At 28.2% G+C, this 27,924-nt stretch overlaps 1 protein-coding gene across 4 annotated transcripts in view; it reads left to right on the forward strand.

The window, feature by feature from the left end:
* Positions 1-4,955: 4,955 nt before the first annotated feature.
* jvl (javelin-like) overlaps positions 4,956-27,924 on the forward strand; it is a 53,822-nt gene continuing 30,853 nt past the window's right edge. For 3 of the 4 annotated variants that reach the window (XR_016191398.1, XM_089225686.1, XM_089225685.1), the window contains exon 1: positions 4,956-5,685. The gene's annotated coding sequence lies outside the window, so the exon portion shown is untranslated. Of the gene's footprint in view, positions 5,686-24,464; positions 24,485-27,924 lie in introns of those variants that run through there. The other variant, XM_089225687.1, reaches the window with a different exon arrangement.

Raw genomic sequence — 27,924 nt, forward strand, 5'->3', positions numbered from 1 at the left:
TTAATAATTTATAATTTATTTAAAAAAAAAAATGTATATACAAGTATTCAAATTTAAAAAATGTAAAAATGTATCAAAACAAAAATATGCATAGATAAGAATATTCTCAAAAGTAAATATTATAAAAATAGATTAAAAAGAATTTAAAAATGTAAGGCGTGTAAAATTTTTAAAATTTGATTGGCTGAAAACTATTACCGACATTTTTAAAAAACTTCAAACGATATCCATTTAACACCGCCAAACCACATTTCCACTATTACATACTCTAAATTTTCTGTATTTAAAATTATCGAGTATTAAGCACTTGCCCCCTTTATTGCTCTCAATTATTTAAAAATCCATTATTATGTCTAATTAAAAATATTCTAATAATTTAATAAAACTGCAAGAAACCGCTAAATACCTATAGGTATAAGCACTGTATATGTATACAGTATACTGTATACACAAGAGACAAGGCCGACTATAATAAAATAATAACGAGTGGTGACTATAATAACAATAAGTCTTAAAAACGTGTTAGAATAATTATTGCAGTACATCTTATCTAAGCCGTTAGTTAGCACTAAAAATAGTGTGCGGTTTTAACCACTATAAGTTTGGGGTATTTTGTTATATAATGACCGAAAAAGTGTGTGGTTTTTGGATGCAACCCTATAAATACCTAATACCTACATATCTTAAGCTATTTTGTGTCACTACAATCTCTAGGTAAGATGTACACATGATGATACATTTGGATGTTACATTATTATTATGTTATTTTTATTTTGGACTTTATTTAAATTATACCTTTTTCTTCTAATGATCTCAACTTTGAACTTTTCCTACATTACTTAATGTTTTTCTTCATAAATCTCTTCATAATAAAAGTAATTCTTAATTTTATCTTTCATACAGTTTCTTGTCAAGTGGCACTGCTGAGGGCCTTCCTTTTCTAATCTCCTTAATGTCATATAAATAAAATTTTGTCATCATCCTTACTGATTATTGTAAAAATAGATTGTAAATATATTCTCCTGAATAAAAAAAAAAAAAATCTTTCATACAGTTAAACACTTAAGTATTTAACTGTATGCGATAATTTTAGTCGTGTTCTATTCGTTTCTGTAATATTTTAAAAATATTCATGGTAATAAATTATTAATAGATAAAATACAATAATTTATGTTAAGACCTCATAAAAAACACATATAACATGCCATGTGCGTTTAAATTTATACCTATGAGAACTATATTCTATAGGAGTATTTGGCATTGGTTTGTAAAATTTTTTTATTTAACCGTCTAAGCATAAAAAAAGATTATGGGTAATTACATATTTAGGAATAACACTTTAAATAATTTTATCCAGAACTGAAATTTATATTTATTCTAGGTATTAATTTGATTATACTTATACCTATTGTTATAATATTTATAACATACCGCGTTATAAATGTATATTATTGCTTTGTAAATTTAAAAAAGACTGTTTAAACGGTAACGTATAAACCACGACGTGTATAAAACCGTTTGGAAAAATTTCGCAATGTGATGGGGTCCTAATACTATCTCTATAAATTATCTAACTATGATAATACTTACTGTAAAAAAATATATATATTTTTAATACGTTAATAAATACTATTTATCTATAATGTACTTACCAAAAAAAAAAAAAAAAAAAAAATAGAAGTTTTAATTATTATCGTATGTAATCATGGAAGGCAAATGGTCATTAATAATGTTGACATAAATGAATCAATATAAAAATAAATAAGTATTTGTTAACTGAACTTCTTAATAAATTCATTACAGACACAGTACATTACTTTAATTTGACATGCGAAAATCGTATTAAAAGCCTGATTGGAAGTCTGCAAAGTTATGAAAGTAATATATATTAATACTAGTTAATTGTATTAGATAAATTATTTATGTATGTGAATGTACATATGTGACAATAGTTGAGAATTTATTAAGCATGTTCCTAACCTAAATCTTATTCAGAATTTTGGGCTTTTTGTAGGTAATATTGTATCATATTATATTGGTGAAAAATATTTATGATAAATAATAATAATAATAATAATAATAATAATAATAATAATAATAAAATAAAAACAAATATAATATAGTATAATATTACAGAAAACAATTTATATAAACGTTATCGTCTTTACGTTGGTCAATTGTACATTTATAAAATAATATGTCATATTTTCATCTACCTATCTATATGACCAACTTTCGTCCTACCACTGCTACCTATTACTTTTATACAAAATGGTTTTTTTCTATACGTATATTATTTAAGTAATTGGTTAGGTTAGGTTTTTGTTTTTCTCGATTATTTTGAAAAATACACAGCATTTTTTATTGTTGATATCCCCCTCCAAAAAAAAAAATAAAAATAAAAATAAAAAATACCAACTAGATATAATTCACAACCAGAAACCACATATCCCTTTAAATCTAAGCATTTCATGAAAAAAAAAATTCATCATTACAATACAATAATATAACAATAATTTACTACTTTCCTTAGAATCTAAAAGTAGTAGGTAACTATAAGTTTCATTTTTGGATTTTAGCAATAGAACCAGTGGCGTCGAAGTCCTAAAAATCTAGTAGGGCGAAATATTTCAAGAGGCCCAACATCTTAATATCGGAAAAAATGGCATACCGTGTTGAAGAAAATGATCGATATGAAGCGGCCCTATTTTAAATTTTCAAAATATGTCGGGCCATGGCCCAACCGCATACCTATAAGCAAAGTGTACATTGTTAGAGAACCCAATGAAAATACTGTTCTACGATTGGCTCTAATCCCAATGAGATAACATTGATTTATTCTGCGGAGATAACAACTTTGCTATCAATATCAAAAAGAAAAATTATTAATTAATTAATTATTAAAATATTTAATAGGTATAATATTAATATATAAATAAAGATACCAATTTTAAATTTAATATCAAATTTTTATATCAGGATAAAACATTGTTTCAAACAAAATAATATGTTGGTTATGGTAGGTAACTTAAAATAATAAAAAAAAAACACATATTGTAAAATCAATGCATTCATCACTTCGTTCAAAATCTAAAATATATACATATAATGGTTAATCTTTATCCTGTAAGTACCTGTAAAAAAATATACATATTATATTAAATATTAATAGTGTAAAATACATTAATATAGAATAATAAAACTTTTAAAATAAATAATTGTTATTCATATCAACAAATAATTTAAATTACAATTTTGTGCTACGGTCAAGTCAGTAAAAATAAAAAAATATAATAACATTATTAATAGTTGAGTTATTTATCATGCGAGTACCTTAAAAAAAGAAACATAAAATATGAATTAAAAATTCTAGTCTTCCACCTTTAAAAAATATACATATATTAAGGCCATTCGGTATACTGGAGCGATTGTTCCAATGACTAAAATTCAACTCCCCAAATTCAGAAACCCAATTATTAATATCTTCCATACATGTTAAGTTTGATCTGATGTTAACAGTATTCCCAATTTCTCCAACAATTTCATTTGTATATTTTTTAGGAAATATCATTTTGTCAAATTTCAAAAGTTTAAAGTATTAAAAGTTAAAAGTTAAAACGTCTTTAAAATATTAAAAATTCAAAACAGAATTTGATAACTGATAACAGATAGTTGATATCTCCGCAGAATAAATCAATGTTATCTCATTGGGATTAGAGCCAATCGTAGAACGGTATTTTCATTGGGTTCTCTAACAATGTACACTTTGCTTTTATGCGGCCCGACCTTAACATAGTGTTCGGCGCCACTGAATAGAACTAAGTATAGGTACTTATGAAGATTTTTGTATTACAATTTCAAGCCCCGTTTACGAAAGTTGAATATTTTATAAATTTTCAGATACGTACCTATATATTATGATAAAACTACTCGTATAGCACAATTATTCCAGTTTTTCCGTACCTATATTGTTTAACATATTTAACCTTTTAAATAGTAAATAGTATTAGTATTAATTAGATCCAACTTATTGCTTCCGCTTTCTTTAAATTAAAGTAAAAGATTAATGTTATTTTCTTGTTATAAAAATATTCATAAAAATATACACATTGTAAAATCAATACATAATATACATTCATCGCTATAATATATGCTCAAAATTTAAAATGAATAATATTAAAAGTAATATTACATTTTGCTTATAGTAATTTTATATTACAATACTATACTGCATTCTAGGGCTTCCCTGTGGGGGGAGCAAAGGGGGTGACCTCTTCCCCCATAAGGTGATCTGACTTACATAGTAATTATTGGCGAATTTTACAATTTATATTAAATTACATATTTTTTTTTACATGAAATTATAATATTAAATCAAATTTCTTCATATCTTGTTATCATAAATACGTATTCACGGTCATAGACTCATAGAATTTGTAGAGAGTAATACAATGTATCATAATTTATAACTAGTATTGATTCATGTATATTAATTTATAATAAAATATTCTAAGTTCAATTGTATTTGCTACAAAGGTATCAATTGTGCTTTACTGTGTAAATAAATATTAATTTTTTTATTATTTCGAACTACATATTTTATATCGAAATAATTTTTTGTAGCCTTGTAGGTCAGTACTTAAAAAAATCGTGAAGTTACATAAACGGGTATATTGGTTGAAAGAATTTAGACAGTTCAGCAGTGTTGTGATAAAATCTTAGTCCGTGGTTACTTATTCAAGTTCTAATTTTCTGAAATAATAGTAAACATTAGTTGGTATTTTTTATTTTTACCGACTAATCATATTATTATCTACCGCCGCGAGATTGTAGAGCTGCCAACTGTGTGAGTCCGTCAGGTGGTCCGAGACATTTTGTTCGGCCAGGTCATGTTGACACTGGAACTGCATGCCCCCCACCACTCGTCTGACAGTCACTGCCACAGCCGCTCCATCATCAGTGTAGTGCCCGTGAACGTTGCGTGCGTGTGCGCGGTCCGTCTGTGGTGTGCATTAATCACAAACGATATTGTTATCAGAACGATATGGTAGTGTAAAGTTCGACCGTCTAGTCGCAGGTATCGTGAAAATTAAAATTAAAAGATAAAGCCGACGTAAACCACAGTGCGTGTGGTCCGGTATATCTGCGATCGCCTTCAGTTTAATTATTACATCGTAATCGTCCGAAAACGACAACCACCGTCTGTTGTCAAGTGCTCTCGTGTAGTTGTGTGCGTACCGATTGGTGAAAATAGTAAATTAATATAAATTCGCTGGTGCAGTGTCCGTGATATAGTGTCGAAATCCGCCGTCGTCGGTAGTTGCTCAATTTAGTTTTGTTATTATCGTTATGTTTTATTATTGTTGTTATTCTTATTATTGTTATACCCATTATTGTGACGAGGTGAAACGATACGTATTAAGCGTTCAAAAATCCTAATCGTACGACACATAGGCCGTAACTATATATTTAGTGTATTATTATTATATTTTATTCGGGTGTCCGAATTTCGATATTTTTCCCGATAATAAATATGAAAACTCGCTGCCTACTGGCTTTTGAAGTTGTGCATATAAAGTGGAAGTTGCAACGGTGGCAATCGTAAATAAAGTGTATCCGACGGTTTTCGCAAATGACACTGCAAACGCATTGGACAGCACCAACTACGCGACTGGTGCGAATAAGGTAAAATTTAATTCACTATCATATTATTTTCATTCGCCCGGGCTGCGTTTTGCCTTTGTTAGTTCATCATCGAATTGTTAATTTTTTTTATTTTGGAATGATTTGTCTTTCCCGCTGGTTTTTCCGAGAGACATGGAGGATTGTCGAGTAAAACACAGACGATGATAAAGAAACTGATACCGAATACCTTACTATAGTTAGTACTAATCATTCATAATCTTAGCAGTAGTTAGGCAAGTCAACTCTCTACTACTCCAGTCGGTTGTAAACGCTTTATCAACTGTTTTGTTTTAGACTCGATAAGTCGGGTCTTCAACTGTAAAAGTCGCGTGTTTGAGGTCGATTATTGTTTGACGGTTTCTCATTTTCTCAAATTGTCAAAAAATTTTCTTCTCTTTTCACTGCCGTTTTGTGAAAGCTGTATAATACGTGTATGTGTATCTAATTATTCTTATTATTTGTATTATAGTATTCTTATTTATTGTGAATTTCATACTAACCATATCAGATATCTCCACTGTTGTTTGACATTGGGCGTAATGTTTTATCAAACGAATGATTACTTATAATTTTTAATAAGAATGGTAAAAAAATTTGGATCTACTGTAGATAACTTGGTCAAGGATCGGTATAAATAGGTGATAATAATTGATAACACTCAGTATTAGGTATTTTAGTATTTGGGTACACAATACGGTAGCGTGTATTACTTTCGGCAAAACGTTTGATTTTTATTTAATGGTATTAATTTATAATATCGGTCAAGATTTCGGCTGTCGTTGTTTATGAATTAATTGCACTATTTAATTAACAGCACGTCTTATTGCGTGATTAGTGATTGGCTTATTGCATTTAATCGCCAGTTTCGATGGCTTTGGCAGCGAGGAAAACATTACGATTTAATATACCCAATAATGTATTATTTATTCCGTTATATTATCGTTGTAAGTTTATGTATAAAAATGGTATTTTTTTATATAAGTAATGACATACAGACATTTATATGAGCAATGCGTGAAATATAACCCTAATATGTGCTATGCAGACTATTGTTTAGGTTTATTCTTTGGGTGGTAGGTATTACGATACTTGTTATGATTATAGTATGATTATATTATACTATATATATTTGAAAACTAATTTGCGTATTATATTATGTTTGAGGTTTTTAAAGAAATAATAAGTACTATATATTTTCATTGGGAATTTGTGATTAGTGCGTTCAAAAAGATCGGAAAACCCTATTGTTAGTTGTTACTATAGCAAACGTGAAAAACTTCATAATAATAATTAATAATTTATATACTTATACCAGTCATACTGTTATATACCAACTGAAATCTTATTTGTATCACTGGTGTGCAAAAATGAGTTCAAAGACTCAAAGTGTTTGATATTTAAGAAGCAATATCAAATTAATTAGATAACTATTGAATATATGATTCAGATATACCCTCGGATATACCTATCTTCATTTTTTCGTCTCAATAAAAAAATAACAGTTCCCTTGTTCCTCCCTACATACACAATCATCATTAAAAAAATTGAAAGTAAAAATAAATGTACTGCTTATATTTTATATTTACAGGCTTAAAACGGTGAAACGATATTTTAAAATAATATATTAATGTTAAATATAAATAGTTAAATTAATACAAGTACCGAAACAAGTACTTAAGTACGTAAATATTGTAGGTATAGAATTCTTATACAAAGGAATAAGCAAAAAAATTAGTTAGTTATATTCGAGGTTATATTGAAGAAAATTAAATACTTAATATTAAGTATGTTTTTTTTAATTTTAGTAATTTTGATAAACTTATTAACATTTTGCATATAAGTTATAACCTTAGCAATGTCGTCATGTATTTGATCAAATTAAGTTATTTTTCAATGGGTTTGTGTTTTTATTTTTATAAAAGTGAAAGAAAATATTTGTAACTATATAAGTTATGAGTTTATGAACCATTGTTTTGAAAATGCCTATTACTTATGCCTATTGTATTAGGTGTATCTAATAAATTTGAGTAGATTTGTAAATCAAATAAATTAAATTAAAGTTACTAAATATGTTTTTATATCAAAAAACGCTGAAAAATCTCTACTACGACAAATTACTTACTATATTTTTATACATTATCGTTTATCATGTTTTGACCTTGGAGTATTATTATATAAATTAATAATTACGAAAAAACATTTTTTATCAACGACATACTTGTGTTTATTATAAAAAAATATTGTGTTGTCTCATACTTCAAAAACTCTATTATAAATAATTGTCATCATTGATGAATGTAGCAGGTATGCACTTAAATAGTTTCGCCCTTCTAAGTTCAAACTGATTGTAATCACTCGTTGAGCATTTTTAAAATACTATAGTCAAATTGGTTATATCTTATATCGTAGTAAAAACTTTTAAGTAGGTTATACCTATAAACATAATCTACATACTATATTTGGATAGTAGGTACATACCCGAATTCGATAGCTGTTCAGGTACCCTTTTAAAATTACATTTGTCTGATAAAAATTACGAGTATTAAAATTAAACTAAATATAATACTCGATATAATACATTTATATCAAAATCAAATTAGGTACATCTACTACTTATAATTTATACGAAATGTATGTACTATATTGTAATATTATTATTATTTGTATGTAATATCCTCGGCAATATCGTGGTATAAATTTGATACTTGCAAATTGCAATACGATAAGTAGGTTTTGGATATTGAACTCTTATACCTAGTTGTGGTCTGTTCATATCGCAGAAAATAAACATAATTTTAACGGTATCACAACTGTATTATAATATGGTCACGTTTTGTTTAATTTTTTTCTCGTACGTTTCATTTTTGATGCCTTACACAAATTCAATTGTTATTAGGTATTACTTCTCAAAACCAATAAAAACACATTGTTTCAAAAACGGTCTAGTCGATCCATCTAGCCATGCATCAGCTATAGGTTTGTAATGTTGTAAGACAATAACTTATATACAACGGTTTATTTCGATTTCCTCATGCGTTTTGTGCCTATAATTCATACATCGAACCACTCTAACTGAATATAGTCACAATCAAGTTAGTCTAAAAATGTTATAGCTGATGTTATTTTTGTGAGGTCAGTATCTGATTTATATTTATTTACCAATAGACATAATTATTCTCTAAGTTTTTGTTCAATAGATGATGTAGACTCACCAAATAACACACTATATTGACCTGATATGTCTTTAATTGATTGATTAAATTGTTCAGTATTTTTGAGATATTTCGTGAGATTTGATGGCATCAACAAATTGAGATTAAAGCATTGCACATTATCATTAGAAAACCTATTATTAATCATTTAGCACTTCATCTAGTTTAGCATATAAATTGATATTCTCCAGTAACCTTGACTGTCTTCTGAGTTGACTCTAGTATTATTTCTATAAGTCTGCCTTTCAGTAGTCCTTTGAAGTTTTAGTTCGGTGCCTAATTTTGACATCATTTCAACAACATTATTATATATAATATTAACCTACTGATTTACATCATTTGGTTCTGTACTTAGTACTTCTCTAAGTTCTTTTATTTTAGTAGTTGCTGAAAAAAGGTCTACATTTTTAGTTTAGGGAATATACTTAAAGGTCGTGTCATACAAATTATTTTATTTTACTTTATTTTATTAGAATACACGGGCTAAGCCCTTTTATACATAGATAAAACAGGTAATATGGTTTACAAAGCGAGAGAAAAAAAAATAATAATAGTAATAATAATATACATAGGTATGCAATTAAAGATATAGATACATGAAGAATTATGTCATTTAAACAGAAAATACACATAATAAATTCACTATCTTGTATAGTTTTACACAATGAATTGGCTTTTGATGAAGTAGATATATAATGCCATGTATAGAAATTTTAGATAAACTTACACCAAATGTTTTTTTTTTAAATAAAATTTCTTTTAGCTGAAATATTGAAAAACTTTATTATTTCTTGTATGGTTCCAATAGCATTTCTTACACTTTGAACCTTATTTTATCCAAGGGCGCCCACAGGGGGGGTGGAAGGGACCATGCCCCCCCCCCCCGCTTTTTTTACCGATGTTTTTAATTTTTATAATATTACAGTATATTTTTATAAATATTTTAAAAGTTTTGTAGCATTTTATTATTTTTATTATTTTAATAAAATAGATCGATAATTGATTAATCATAAGTGATTAGTGATAAAATTGTTCTGTGTGATAACGTGTTACCGCGACCGTTGTAGTCTAAATCATCTAAAATTTTAATGTCTGATTGACAATAATCACTATTTAAGATAGTACTATCTTGTGACAGTAATCACTAATCAATTCAATTTATATTTTATTTGGCTTGTAAAATGTGAATTATAATTTCAAATTTGTATGATCCATAGTGTTATTGTTAACTAAGTGCCCAGTAGTCAAAAACAAGTTTGTTACTTTATAACCTTAACGTATTAATATTAAGATGAATCCACCAAAAAGAAAAAATACATTTATGGATAAGTTTGTTTTCAAAATATCAAAAAATGATGACGACAGAAGTACAACTGATGATCAAAAATCTACTTCATCAAATTTTGATCTACATAAATTATAATTCAATGAATGATTTAATGTTTAAACATGGACATATCATAGCATTTTTGGCAGATTTTTGTATAGTAATAATAGCTGCTTCACATACAGTAGACATATTAACACTACAGCCATCATAACCGATTTCCACAAATGATAATAAATCTAGTCCCACAATTTTCAATTTTTTTATAACTATGACCCAAGTATTTCTCCTGTTATAGTTGGTTCTGATTGTTGTAAAACTAATTTAGGTATCATTCTCATTATCTGTATCAAGAACATCTGCACTATAATTGCCCTTATAAAGATAAACAAAACGAATAAAATCTTCTCTGACTCCCCGGGTGCCCACTGCGCCACCCCCTGGATCCGCCACTGGTTTAATAGAATATTTCGCATTTTCATAATTTTTGTCTGACAGTAAAAGTGTGCTCATACTTTTTGATTTTTTGTTCAATTGTGAAAAAATGACTTTCAACCTTGTGTTCGACTTTTTTCAAAACGGACTTTAGTATTGTGTACCCTTCTTTGCTACGATTCTATGAAGACCATGCTTGTAATAATGCGAGTTATCATTTTCCGGTCATACTTGCGTGTGACTCATCAAATCATGATTACAATAATTGTTGTATTTAAATGAATCGCGAGATGAATCGTGAGATTATTACCACCATACGTCCATACGGGCTGTTTAACTAGTACTACCGTCTTGTCCAACATGACTGTAATACTCTGCTATAGATTTTTTTCCAACGTTGATTCTCGTTGACATATTATACCGTGTGTCCCAAAAAACAGGGGCCACTTTACCACTCATTACCATGAAAATATTTTTCAATTCTGTTTGCGGGACATTAAACTAGACTAATGGATCATAAATTTCTATGACTTACAATTTTTTTAACTCATGTATCTTGCGCATGCGCAATAAAACTTACATTTTTTTAATGGCAACCTGTAATTTGAATATCATATTCGGGTTTATCGATTTTTTTCAAGCCATTTTGATGTATCAACTTGTGTCCTAAACCCAAAATTGACTAAACTAGAGCTATGGAGAATTTAAAAAATTAAAAAATTAAATTAATTAAATTAAATTTTTTTTTCTAACTGTAGTACGTACTTATTTTTTTTTTTAAAACACCAAGCAACAAACAATCAAAATTATTATTACTAAATTAATTAACTATTTACTATTTATGAATTATTATCTTATTTTATTATTACACATTATGAAATTGCATATGGTCTTAATTGGCCGAGACCAAAAAAGAAGAAGTGTATTATTGTTTCCATCAGAATTACCTATAATTAAGTATCTATTAAAATAATAATGAGCATTGGTATTTCTATTTTTGTTATTTACCTACCTATACCTATTAAAATGTGGAACTTATTATAAATTTAATTTTTTAATTTTTTAAATTCTCCATAGCTCTAGTTTAGTCAATTTTGGGTTTAGGACACAAGTTGATACATCAAAATGGCTTGAAAAAAATCGATAAACCCGAATATGATATTCAAATTACAGGTTGCCATTAAAAAAATGTAAGTTTTATTGCGCATGCGCAAGATACATGAGTTAAAAAAATTGTAAGTCATAGAAATTTATGATCCATTAGTCTAGTTTAATGTCCCGCAAACAGAATTGAAAAATATTTTCATGGTAATGAGTGGTAAAGTGGCCCCTGTTTTTTGGGACACACGGTATACATTTATTATACTGTATCCAATATAATAGCGATATTAAATATCCAATAGGTAGGTATGCAATTTATGATTTAATGACGCAAGTGTTGTAATGAGTTATATGTAGTCCTCACCCCCTGAGTGCCACAAAACAAAAAACTAGGAAAATATAGATTTTCTGAATGAATGGAAAATAATATTTTTTGGTTTAAAATAATAATGGTATATCCTTATCATTATTAAATTTTAAATTTTATGATTATGTGTGGTTATACATATTTCGTTTAAAGTAATTATGGAATGTCGGGTATGTAGTGTAAAATATCATGTACCGATATACTTGTACCTTTTTCTAAACGAGTTGGTACCTTGTGATTCTTAAATTATTTTTGTACACATAAAATATGCATACACAATATTCCATTTTGATGTAACATCTAACAATGCGAGTATATACTCATTAGTTTTAGACGTTTTAGTCTGTTTCCCTTCAAGAGCATAATATGCTGGACTATTAAAACGGAAGTCTTGAAAGTTTTATGATTTCCAGTCGACCGAATGCACACACATTATAGTCTTTAGTGTTTACCTGATTGTTAATATCCTTCTTTGAAATGTTAGACGTTAGACGAAAGCCGATGAAAAGCAGAAATGTTTCATATCAATATAAAAATACTTCTTCCACAGAGAGTAACTGTACAGAATTAACCCTCAAGAGCAATAAATTTATATAGAAAATCTTATGGGTTATTTCTGTAACATCTGGAATTCATTACTCGATGGGTCGCAGTCCTTTATTTATATATGTATTGTTTATACCTGTTGTAAATGTTGTAATACAATTTACAAGACACAATGTATAAATATTAATCTTAATGTGTAGAATTTATTAATTTAATTTAATAGTTATATTAAATTTATAAATTATATTATATTATGTACTTTATAGCATCAGTTGTAATGTATTTATTCTAATATATGACAAGTAAGAAGGAACTTCATTTAGATTCATCTAGATTTTGTTTACTGAATATCTATGCAAATTATTTTATAAAAAGTAAATGTCAATAGTTCTATTGGAAAATGGACATTGGCATTTTGGTGTCGTACTACCATAGTTTAATTTTCACGTTTAATTCTATTGTATAACAGTAATATATATATATATATATATATTATGTGTTACGGGCTAAGTAGACTTTCGGGCAATGGTACTGCCCGATTATGGCAGGCAATGTAGGAAAAATTATACATAGTCCGGACTCCGGATTATATAGAATTGCTCAGTAACTTTAAGTATCTAACTTCATTCATTTGGTAACAACTCTTCATACTAATAACTAAATACTGTTATACATATTTATGCATGTCTGTTTTCACATATTTATTAAGTTGTATTTTAATTGTTTAAATTAATTAATAGTATTCATCGTTTTTCTACACATAGAAAATAAAACAAAAATCGATGGAAAATCATAATGTTTTTGAAAGCCCATTTAAATTTAAATTATATAATTGTTCACGATCAATTTAAAGTATGTATACTTTTAATTTAAAAAAAATTGGATTAATCATATGAATAATAGTGCTTATTATTCATTTATAGGAATATTTATTTTATTTCGAATTCCTTAAACCAGTGGTATCTGTTATGTCATATATAGTTTGTTATTAGTTATTTATTGTTAGGGAAAAACTAGGTAAAAAGAACATTGGGTCGCAATTTGGCTATCTACTTTTCTGAATATTTTTGTTCATACGCAACTTTCCTACTGATTATAATTTTGTACATAAGGAAAATACACAATTTATATACCATATACCTATGTAATATACAAATACTGAAATATGTACAATTTTGTGAATAAATAAAATAATATGGACAGATACATGAATCATGTTGATTTTTGTATATTACCTATAATATGTATTTTTAGTTAAAATTATTTTAAACCTTAAGTATAAATCAGTGTTCATGTCACTTTAAAAAAATTTTGACCAACGAGATAGTTATCAAATTAGTCGTGCTCTCTTGTGTTTGGCTACAAGCAATCTAATTGTCTGCTAATACTATTGTAGTACTAATTTTACTATATGGTCGTCTTAACGGTTATTCATTCCTACAATGGTAGATTATACCGTATAAAATATGATATAAGTTATAAATGTACATTCATAATTTAAAGCCGTTTGTTTAATATAATGTGTACACATATTTTATAGACTCATAGCCTACAGGGTGAATCAAATAATAATTTTTGATTAGTTGAAAATGGAGATAATAAATAAGTTTATTCACTAAAGAAAGACTATTGGGAATTTTTTAATCTGAAAACTATATTAAGCATAAGATATACATTTTCAGGCGGTGTTGGGTTTCATTATTTCTACAATATCACATAATTAATGTTATCCTATTATAAATTATAATTATAATTCACCTATACTATATAGGTATATTATATTGTTACTACAAAAATAATATGTATCAATAGTATAACATAGTCGGTATGCAGTCAGACATTTTTTCTACAGTGTCATCAGATCATCTACCTATTGATTAATTAAATATTTTAGCAGTTAGAATATATATCACGGAACAGTGAATATTGGTTACAACACTGCAAAATAGTGCAGTGTGCGACCTTCCTACTTGTTTCTCCATATTAATCTTCTTAATTTAGTGTTTATTTCCGCTTTGATAGTGAAGTTATTCTTCATCCAAAAATCGTTTTATGGTTAAAAATAAGGTTCGTAAAAATCAATTGAAATGGTTAGAAATCTCAAGTATTGACTATCAATTCGCATTAAGTATAGGTAGAAAATTTGACTTTATAAATAGATTTTTCTTTAAAATAAATATCTATACGCTAATTGGTACAAAATTAATTTTAGTTTAAGAGGACGCTACACCCACATATTATGTTGTCTTCGTCTTACAAATGCTTAACATGGCAAATTTCATACTCAGCAGATCACGTTTAGCTCCGTTAGTTTAAAATTTGGAGTAAATTGGCCACTTACAAAAATTAAAGGTAATTATTATCGAGGGCATCTCGTAGGCTTTTTATTATATTTTAATTTTAAAATGAGTTATGTGTATTTTAAAATTGTAAATTGTTTGTATATCTTAAAACACTCATAACTCACTTTAAAATAAAAATATAATAAAAAGCCTACGAGTTGCCCTCCATAATAATGTTACCTTTAATTTTTGTAAGAGACGGACCCTATATTAAACGGAATCCTCCTTATAACGGAAAATTTCAATAGTCCCCGTGCAAATAATGTATGCAATTTTTACCTCTCTATGACGGAAAACTCTTTATAACGGAAAAATGTTTGGTCCCATGTGATTCCGTTATAGAGAGGTTTCACTGTATTTAAGTGTATAAAATATTCAGATTTAAATTGTTTTATTCTTCTGTGTTAAATTATACAGTTTTTAGTAGGTATAAATATAAAAAAAAATATTTCCAAATTTGAAATTTATTTATGATATTAACTATATTTAATGTTGTATGTAATGTCAGTCTGGTAAACGACCTTGCTTCATTAAAAAATTTAATTGCGTCTCTGGTAAGTGACAATAATTAAGTATGCTCAATGTTTAAATCACCAATTGAGGGGCGTAAACAAAGCTTAAGACATGTGTGCTCTAGGCTATCACAAAAGTGCGTCTTCTCAGCAAGGGGCAAATTGAAAAAAATAACATTTTGTTAGTCTAGCACGCTTTGTTTGTAATATATTATGCTATTTTTTCATTACATTTGTAGTTATTTGCCCGCACAATATCAAATAGTTTCCACGGTGTTTGATACGGTGTTCTTCAAATACACGTGGTCAATGACATCATGTGTTCTATCGTTAAACAAAATTTCAACATGCACGACGAATCCGATGTCATACAATGATGGCAATAACCTCATCTGTGTATATATTTTCATTAATTTTTATTCTTACACTATGTATATTTTTTATAAGCTTATAAACACGTCTAATACTTTCTATACCTAAAAATATTAAATGGTCTACTTGTTTTTGGTACAATTGAGCTTAAAGATGTGCAGCTGTGGTGAGAACATTTTTAGACATTGAAAGACCAGCTGGCATTTGGTAAATTTCATTAATTACAATCTCTTGTATTATATAAGTGTGTTGTACTCGTTGAGTAGTAAAAAATATTGTTGTAATTTTAGTTCACAAGAGATGTGATTGCTTTATTTTTTTCGAAAAATGTCACATTTAGCAGATGTACAAAAAATCATACCAAAATATATAATATACCGTTATGCGTTAATTTCATGTTTCGATATGCAACAAATCTACTCTAAAAACAATCTTATTTGTTTAGGTAGTTAAGATTATTAATTATATCTACTTCGTTACGATGTAACCATTCGTTATCAATGAGATTTAATTTTTTTTTATACTTATAATATATAGTTATTTATCAAAGCTAAAATCTAAAGTTGTAGGCATCATACAATGTGGCTAGTATCATGTAAGTCGGAGAATATTTAAATTATTCACTAATTTTCTCTAAAATTATTTGCCGTTGAGTATTTAATTATTAATAATTATCATCATATCACATAATGTTTTTAAGTATACGAAATGATAACAATCGCGATTAGGAATTGTAAAAGAAAAAAAAACTTATAACAAAAGCAGTTTAACGACACGGTTCCGTTAGTTAGGTATCAGAACAATGCGACCAAAGCATTCATCCTAGCGAATTACATGCTTTCTACTACAATATAAAAAAAAATATGTCATCAATAAATCCCTACCAGTATACATTGTATTATCGATAATACCTGCATTGCTTACGTCTATGTTCAAGTTTGTTTAAAAAAGTCCAGAATTCCATTCAATAAAGATAAACAATATTTAATATCATGCTATTGTAATATATTTATTGTTTATTATTTGTATACATTTAAAACACTAAATAGGTAGTATACGAATCATATTATTTTTATTAAGTGTATAATTTTATAAGTAACTTGAATATTTCTAAGTTAACATTTATGATATTACCTACGTCATACTCATTGAATATCGCTGAATATGATTATTGGGTACAATGATATTTGAGTAAACAATACGCACAGCTTTTACGTACAGCTATTCAAAATATTACAAATTGTGACATGAACAGAAACTTTATGATAAATATATTATTAATTATTATATTATTATCTATAGTATACCTAATACCCGTCTGAAGTCCTATAACTGTCTCACCCACTTGTTGGTCATTATATTATTATTATTCGTGCAATTTATTTATATTTTAAAGCGTTGTCGGTTATAAAAAAATCTATATTAAATTCGTGTGTTCATCGTCTATTGTTGTATCTTCGCTTGTGTTATCCACCGCATATATTTTATTCAAAATATCTCTAGGGTAGTGGCCACGTGCTTGGACCATAATAGTACAATAACCTATATGATATAATAAGTAATTTATTATTATTTTGTAGACATGTGAGTGCATTAAATTAACAAGATAAGTTTTACCAATTATTTTTTGCTCCAAAAAATGTTGTGCAGTTCTTCTAATCAAACGCTATAACAAATTGCATATTCTGAACTGTAAAGATGTATATTTTTTAAAAGGTTTTTTTATCAACTGATGATAAACACCAATACAAATATACAATATAGTTATTATACTTATCTTATTATTTTATCGACACTGTGTAGGTTTAACTCAATATCTCGTTTAATATAATTAATAGTTAAAAGTAAATAAATATACATGTTTTGATTTTTGAATATATAAAAATAAAGAAAAAGTGTTAATCATTTTATAATTTAATTTAAATTTATTATTTATGAATAATTAAATATTTTTATTGTTGAAGTATTGATACAGAACAATAGGTAGGTACATTTTTAGTTCTTTATTATTATTATTAGAAAGAAATACATTTGTCAAGTATAAAACATTAGAAATAACAATTTATTTTATATCGTATATGCTATAATAAAATATGGTTATATCATATTTTCTTATTTAGTCTTGGATTACCTATATGTTACCATTTTTACCTTTTTATTGGTAAATTTGCAGATATTTTTTACGTAAATTCTACATCAATATTTTTTTACCATTAAATTTATTTTACTTCTCTTAGTATCTGCAACTGTGGGTTGTAAATTATAATATTATATTATTATCGGTGTACAAAAAGAGTAAAATCGCTCATAGCATAGGCATGTCGCAAAAGTTGACTGCAATATAATATTATAATATGAAAAAAAAAATTATTTTTTCCCTGTACATTATTGCATGTATTTCAATTAAAACCTTATGTATTTATTTATACATATATAACAATAATACACCATTATGTAAACCTCTGGTCATCAGTTATACCATGTGTCGAAACATGTATCGAGGTTAACGTCCTAGCTGATATATAATGTGGATGTATACAAGGTATGTGTATGAGCTCTCGCATACATGTATTTATATGCCTGCTGTATATTATATGTACCATCATCCTATACTGTTCGATGTCAGTTGGATCTGGGCAACCGTGACAAATGATCTTTTACCACGGTCAGTCCTTATATTCACCCAAAACACCGTGATCATATTTTTCCAATGGTTTTCATATAACATGCATATACGCAATTCAATCATAATATACAGTTTTTTCAGCGTTAGAAAATTTTTTTTCGCCCGCCTATATTGTATACACCGACAATAGACATCATACAATACACAAGCCGCCGTCACTCTATACATAATGCATATCAGTTATACGTGTGGGGCCCCGATCGTGGCTATAATATGGTCGTTATATTGCCACCAGAATAAAAATAATATTATGGTCTCTGGGTGATAATATTATTATTATTATGTACGTATACATGATCAGATGCATTTTGTCCAAGGGAGTTGCATCATATATTTTCCCCTACCTAGCTTCCTGTCCATTTTATGCTAAGTATAACGTCCGCGTGACGAATATGTAGAGCACAGCTATATCATGTATATTATATATATTATATATGTATATACTTTGTGACGATAGCCTCCGTGTTTAGTATTTTACTGTGTCTTATTCATGTATAAAATATAATTTATGTAATTATATGTAAGCATATAACATGAATTCTGATAGTGTAGATACTATACAAATATACGATTGTTATTCTAGTTAAATTTTCATTCGAATCCGCTGTTCAATGCTGTTTTGTATATAATAAAATATTAATAGATTTATCATTGGTAATTTGATTTATGTGGTTTTTTTTATACTTGGTATATAATTTATTATAATTAATTATGTAAGATTATACATATTATTATGCATGGTATTATACACTGTATATAAAATTATATATTGTACAAGAGTATAAGCTATCATTTTTGTTTTTTTAAATGTATCTACTTACTTCCTAATTTGTACTGGTTTGTTGTTATTAGCAGTTAAATTATTATATCCTTTTAAAGTATATTCTAATTTCTAATAGTAATTTATGATATATAGATGTAGGTACCATTATTAATAGTTATTAAAGTAATAAAATCTTAAAATTTCAAAAATAAAGGCATTTTGAGTTGTTATATTACATATTAACATCATAATGTGTCAGACGTTAGTATAATAGTAGTAAAAGTACTATTATAATAATTGGTAGCCACTATATAGATACACATATCCCAAAAAACCTATTTTAAAATCACTTTAAATTATTAATATACAAACAAACAAGATTAAGTAGGCACAACTAGTAAGAACAACGAATATAATGTATATCTTTACATTTTATTAAAAATTTAATATTGGATATAGGTATATTATTTATATATAATTTAATTGTTAAATAATAGAATTGATGTTGCAGGGAAATAAATTCTTTAACTATAGATCTATAGGTATATATTCTAAAATTTTGATAATTTAAATAATACAATGAATAAATTTGTTTTAAACTTAAAATAATATGAAACATAATATTATATAGACGCGTTTTCCATTAAACTAACTGTAATTTTTTATTTTCAAAAACAATTGTTACAGATACATACATATTTACATAAATTATTGTTTTTAATTTTCTAAATCATATTCTATAATTTTTAATATTTATGGAATTGCTATTAACAATACACCCTATATCATTTCGAGTATCATGAACAAATAAAACATTTTAAAACCACAATGCGCTTTGAAATGATTTATTGTTATTACTTTATTATTTTGAGTTTAACAAAAGATTAAAAAACATTCAATTAACATCATAAAATTAGATCAGTATTTAATGCAGTTTAAGCAGTTTTTGGTAACTCGGCAATATTGAGAAAACACTTATAAAGGTCTACTGATTATTGATATGAGAATTTCAACAAACTTATTTACCAATATGTTATTCCTACACGTTGTTCATTTGAGTAAGATTATAATCACACATATTGTTTTAGTGAAAACTACCTTTGCAAATAGAATAATATACACGTGTGTAACTACAACTGATTTATTTAGCGGATTATCGTCCTGTTAGGTAGTAAATAGTGTATAATAATATGTGTTGGCTAATGTGGAGATTACGGTGGGACTTGTATCATCTGCGCGGGCAAGCTAATAACCTTGTTCTTTTATGAAGAATATATTTTTCGAAGCAACTGTTTATAATATATTACATATACCCATATAGCATAATATTGGCAGAGGTGGTTTTTTTGTTATAAACGAATAGATGGTATAGACGTATTAGATTGTGAGCGAGAGAATATATATTTTCTAAAAAATTAAAGTAAAAAGTAAAAAAGTAAAACCATGAAGGTTTACAGAGAATAAAATACATTTATATATATTTATATATACACGAAAGGTGGCAAGTGGGATTGTGACACGTTTTAAAACAATAGCAGTGAAGAAGACGCACGCGGGACGCTTGTCTGTAGAAACATGTGAAGTAATTTATAAATAGATGCCACACCAGTGGAAAAGTTTAAAAAAATAAATAATAATACTATTTTCAAAACAATTAACCAAGTACCTACTAAATTATAATAATTTTTTGAGGTTGGATTTTAATCTTCCCAGTTGACATATTTTTCTAGTGGATGTTTGTTTTGTTACAAATCTGGTTCACATCTTATTGACGGTATTTGTTCGGCAATGTCCAAATTTTATTTTGACATTTTTGGTTTTTAATTTTTAACATTTCTATGATTTATTGTGTATTTTATACGTACATTTAAAATAAAATGTTTTCAAGATAGTGAGATTTTAATACATTTTTTATATGGCATACAATTACTAGCCCCGTAGTAATTACCATATTGATTGACAAGTGTACGAATAAACTGCAGAAGGAACCATACAATTATTGTGATGACATTGTATGTGTATATTTATCTATAAAAAGGTTGTATACATTTAAAATTTGATGTAGTAAATAATTATGAATTTAACTTTATTATAATCATAAAAACTTTTAATAACCCTAGTTTTTTATTAAGTCACGTCAAACGCTTAGTTTATCACGTTGTTTTATACGAGATATTTTCATAGACATTTAAAACCTTAATATAATATCGTTTCTACTTAACGATTATGATTTATGGTTGGTACAAGATGCTTAAAAGGAATTTTAAGACTTAAAATTATAAATTTCTCATTTAAGTTATTAAAAATAACCTCTGAACTCTCGTGTTCCTTCTTATTTGGTAAACAACTTACAAGTCATCAGATCATTAGATCTAGATCTTATACAATGCTTTTTTGTGTTATATTTTACCCCAATACCTATCATCACTTATCGCTGTAATATAATATCCCAAACCAAAAAACTTTTTTCATACCCACTATATAATATAATATTATGCTAGGCGTATAATTCAATAATTATCTATATTTTTAAGTAGTGAAAATACTGCACCCTATGCTGTAGTCTTCAAGATATTTAAATATAAATATATATTAATAAAAATATATTATAATATATGTGAATGTAGCCTGTTGAGGTGCGATCGTACGCTCAATCTACGGAAACGTATACTCGGAGCATGTACGTACCGCCGTACCGGCTGAAGTTGCTAGCTCCCGGATGGGTGATCACCCGCGGGATTTTTGGTAACATATCCTTGTCATACATAAACAAATACGTGTTACAATCTACCTACTTAAAAACCCACAATCAAATATACAAAAATAACCCCTAATAAATCAGCCCACACTCAATGAACTATGTTGCCGCGGATAAAACTATATTTTACTTTATAGTCAAATTAATTTTTTACAGCCTGTGTTAGACACTTAATATTATCTTTAGCTTAACACTTTGTGTTTTCATTTTAATAACGTGATAAACTAACAAAACAAGCAATTAAAATTAAGTTTGTTATTATTTTATTAATGTAGTAGACTTTTTTGGAATCAATGATCATAAAAAAAAAATCGGTTACGTTGCAATTGAACTATATGAAATTGACCGTGTGACGTTTGATCGAGCGAAGCGAGTGGTCTGCAGTAAAATATAATAACTGTAAAATGATGTATTTTTTTTGTGTTTACGGGTACCTGTATATTATTTAACGAGATAACAGTAGAAATGTAAAATAATGTTGAATGCAATTTTTGGTATCTTGCAATAAGACATTGTTCAGTTTTTTGACCATACTACTTATTATCGAATAAATCATATATTACGATATATTAACTTTGATGTAAATATAAAATATTTTTGAAGTTTTCTTTTTCTATTGCATAATATGTTGTTTATTCATGAAATATGATGAATTTTACCTTTAATTATTTCATTGAAAAAAAAAAACGAATCTGAATTTGATCTTGGTTTAAACTGTACATTTTTGTTTTATAAATATAAATATTAAATAATTTATTTGATGGTACTGCTATAGCAGAAGTGATATACGTACTTGATAGTTACTATGTAGGTGGACAGTACTGCTATAACAGTAGTCAAATTACTACTGCTATAGCAGTAGTATGTAATTGCGTTTCAAAAGTTACAAAAAAAAAAACCACAACAATTCAGAATGTCCATCAATGTGTTAACCTTCTTTCTGAGATAAACTCCTATAAATTATGTACAATATCAAAACAAATATTGCTCGACGGAATATAATTGCTTTACGAGAGTAGCCCGGTTTTGCATCGCGAACTGCAATTGTATTTTAAATACCGTGCATCTATTGGTTTGTTTTATAGGCCCTCGATCAGTTTATTGCTGCAGCAGCAATTAGAACGCGTATGAGAACGAATAGATATTTTTATACTTCGGGGCGCTGCGAACTTAATGCATTGTTATAATATATATAATATAATACAATGTGTTCATTCCATGACACCGTGTTGACATACTTAATACAGCAAAATATTAATACATTAATGCAATACAGAATATATATAGAATATATATTTGTATTTATAATTATAGTTTTTTAGTGTTATATTGATGACTGATGTAGATCTCCGACCCCCCATTTACGGTGGTTTTTTTAGCATTTCTATCTTACTGCCATGCAAAGACCTCCGCCTAAGAAAGTCGACAAAGTGTACAACAGACTACGTGTGACCCATGGAGGGAGACGAAAATGTTTTTCTCAATAACACGCTCTCATTGGCATCACCACCTAGTGGTTGCGGTTTTACCCACAACTATGCTATTAAAATATATAGCTGTGGCTATACCCGCGTGTAGAGTAAAAAAATCTTAAACTGCAACACACTGTTTTTCCATTCCGTTTACTCGCATTTTTTAGTATTTTTTCGGATGGCATATAGTAACTTTCATTGTGCATACATTTTACATTCGGGTAAAAGTTGTATGTGGTATACGATTTCTCATTTGCCAGTTGCCACTACAACACTTGATGTTTTCATGTCTTCTTTTTTGAGCGCGTCGCCGTGTTTTGTATAGTCTTTTGTGCATAAAAATATTCTTTATTCGTACTGCCGCAGGCCTGTGATGTACTGGCAATAAGAACAACTGTACATAAGCGGCTATTTACGTAGGTGTTTGCATGTGTGATTTTCGACATAATTTTTTCGTAAATACATTATATTGTATTAGTTATTATTATACTCGCTAACAACCAGTTCGGTAGAACCGGTTATGTTGAGGCACCACGAAAACGCTTACAAGTAGTTTTTTTTGAAATATAAAATACTCTCCAGGTGAATTGCGCCTTTTTCGAAGGCTCATCGGGTATAGACGGGAACCCATTCAGTACGGCCGCTCCGCGAATCCGTTTTTTTCACGATGGCGGGATTTTGTTATACATATTACATTACATACGCCGTGGTTTGGCGAAATAACATTACGGTGTCATTATAATACATGCAGGCTACAGCATATTAAAATTTTGTATGTAAGTGCTAGTCGTACTTCTATTATAGCATTTATAGGTATCTGGTATATAGTGTCCCGTGTTCGCAGTTGCAGCCGATATACTTTAAGTCCGTATACGTTTGACGACAACTGGGATGTACGTATCTATCGTAAGTATTCCTTCATAGTAAACTAATACCTATACGTATGCATATTGTTTATGTTTATATATATATTGTGCAGCCACAGCGATTTCATAAAATATTTCGACATATGACGTAATACGTGTGTAACTGCACATGCAGTTCGTTTAACTATATAGGCGATAGTCTTAAATGCTGTTTTCTATTGAATATATACTGGACAATATTTTAATAGTATGATATATGAACCTTGACATTGTAGTAATTCATTATTATAATACAGTATAACCGTGATAGAGAACATGTAGGACGTAGGTAACTGAGAAAAGCTTCAAATAACGGACGATACCTACCATACATAAATTAAGATGTGGTGTGAACATTTTTTTTCTTAAATATTTGTAGCAATTAAGTTTTAAAGATAATTTTTCTATTTTATAAGTTAGGTATACTAAACAGTTTCTAATAATATGGTTATTTATGTAACATGTAGTACTTAGTGGTTTTAACTTTTAACGTATGGCTAGGTATACAACCAATACACATTACCACATTATTTATATAAATGATTGCAGCAATGTGCAATATATAACTGTCGTATTTACACTTATGCATATTATATACGTTGCTCATAAATAATAAGTGGTTTTTTTTTTAAATATTATTTTTTCGTTGGTGCATTGATGTTTATATTTATTTATCAGTGGAATTGTTATTTAATATAATAATTATACATCACTGATACTGAGCAATTTAATTATATATTACGGTACATTATATAATTCGTATATCTGTCCATACAAATTTTACTAAAAATAATTTTACATGGACTCATGAGTAAGTGGGTTAAGCGGGAGTATTAAACATTATAATATTTATATTAAATTATCATTATTAAGCTTGAACTGACAGGTTTTCAAAGTATTGTGTATTCAGAGAGACGTAAACACAAGGGAATAAGTTTAACTAGCAACGCTGCAATGACGTAATAAAGCCAAACGGTACCAGGCACCGCTGCGACGGTTGACTTTGGATCGGCGTTGTTAGTGTTACACTAACACGAACGTTCGAATTTCCACGATTTATAAATTATCTTTATCTCACCGAAATGGTAAAAAAAAAATAACAAAAGAGTCTCATTTAATTTTAAAACTAAAACAGTTTTATAAGTACTCGTCATGAATACAGACCTGCATCAGTTGCATAATAAACTGTATGAGGTTGTTATAATAATAACAAACAGGCTGTGGAACATTTAATTGAACCTGTCCGTCGTGTATATGTGTGTATGTAAATGTAGCCTTTAAATAAATTCGTACAGGAAATGTAAAACTGAAAAAATAATTATAATCAGTTATATTGCAATAGGTTCCACAAAATATCACCATCACGTTGGTTTTATTATTATTTTTTTCCTATTGTAAAATATATAATGCAAATGCACACGCACACTCTCGAACAAACAAAATATACATGTATAGCCACTAAAGCCTCTATACACGGTTGCAGCTGCGCCAAGGCCACGCTTCGTATGTGTGGACTGTCGAAAATATTGTTAAAACGTATTATGCAATGTTTTTTGATAGGTAAACTGGGTAGAGTGTTGAGAATTATATTATGTTCTATTGAATTTTCAAAACGCTCGCGGTGTGCCTTCCGAATTACTCGCCGGCGAGATTTTGATAACCGTGACTTTACATCCGAACGGGGCAACAACCCAATAGTAGGTATATTATATAGTTGCACTATATATAAATGCTTAATCGGTAGGCCGTTTTTTATCCATCTCAAAACCGTGACAATCCGAAGCTTTCACTCGTTGTTAGACGGCAGACCATTGGTACAATAAGATTTATTTTCATTATATATTTGTAAGTAGCTACAATTGCTGTCTTATCACGGTCGACATTGTCCATTTAGTATATATTATATGCAACGCCGTTGACCGAAAACGATTCGATCCGTTGTCCATTGCGCACGTGTATACTTACTTGAAGACGGTTATAATATTACATGATATAATATATTTGAGATAATCTCATCTAGCTTGTACCCATCATGCATTTTCGTTTCAGATTTATTTTTTGTTTTTTTCCGCGTTCCCTGTGTAATTGTTTATGATTTGGGTTCAGTTTTTTTAACGGCAACGAAACGTGTCGGGACATTATCGATTTTGCTGCAGCACCATTGTAGTTAGTGACGATGAGGCAACAGCGGAAGGGCGTTGGTAACCTATTGGTATACACTATATTATATACCATATACTAGGTATGGTCGACTGTTATACGTTGTATCTACGTTTGCTTTGGATAATAGTGATGAAGTGGAGAGTAGGTCATTTATTATAATTTCTCATTGCACATATTATAATATTAACCTTGACTTGCCCGGAATCCAAAAAATTGGTCCTATACAATGTGTTAGATTATATTACAGTTTTCTGCTGTCGTATAGTTATCGAATAAAAATCTGTATCATATTATATTAAATACATTATAAGTCGAGCCGTTGTAAAGATAAAAAAAAAAGCTTCATAATAACTGCTGTAGTCATTTTAATATTTTATAATACAAACCTAGATAACACCTCAATAATGTATAGGTACATTTACGCACTTTTCAAACGGTTCACCGTTTTTTAAATTTTTTTTCAGGCGTTTATAACGTTCCGATTGTAATTTATCAAATACTTGGGATTTAATTATTAATAAGATAATAATTAATGATACTATATATTATATCGCGAAAAATTATTACATATTATTATGTAATTATATGTACCTATATATCATCAATATAGTATGAGGCTTAAATTAAAAATGGATAATTAAAGTCCTTATAGCTTATAATATGCACAATTGTTCAGAAAAAAATTTAACATAACTACCTATTGTTAACATTTATATTGTAAATTGTACATTAATATTAACTCTGTAATAAATCACATACTGTTTTAAGTTGATATCATTTTTAGCATTTTTACAATCACTGATATTCACTAGAAATTGCCGCTTGTATCTATATAAAATTTAAAAAAATGTGCTCATTCTGAAAATCATCAAAACGGGTTTTTTTCGTAAACCTCGATAGTTTTTTTTGTGTATCTTTCTTCACATATTTGCTGTGTTCGTCTCGGATATTTTGACATTCTATTGTTTTAAAGGTCACCGATGCCAATGCGTGCGGATACAATATTATATGTGCCTATACTTACCCACTGTACGAATCCTCACAATTGACCATCATGATATCCGGCCATATTAATATATCGACTTTCATTTTTTTTTCCTTTAAAATACCATATAATAACGTAAGGCGTATACTCGTATATATAACTTTCTCTGAAGTCGCGGTCGTCCCGAACACATATATGGTCGTTGTATGCACCACGCGTGTATGGTAATTATTCGCCATTCCGAAAAGGTAGAAAAAATGACCAACTGTATAATATGCGTGTATAATGTTTCT

The sequence above is a fragment of the Diuraphis noxia genome, unplaced genomic scaffold (genome assembly GCF_037042655.1).
Source record: "Diuraphis noxia isolate RWA-SAM2 unplaced genomic scaffold, SU_Dnox_SAM2 contig0004, whole genome shotgun sequence".
NCBI classification, from domain to species: Eukaryota; Metazoa; Arthropoda; class Insecta; order Hemiptera; family Aphididae; genus Diuraphis; species Diuraphis noxia.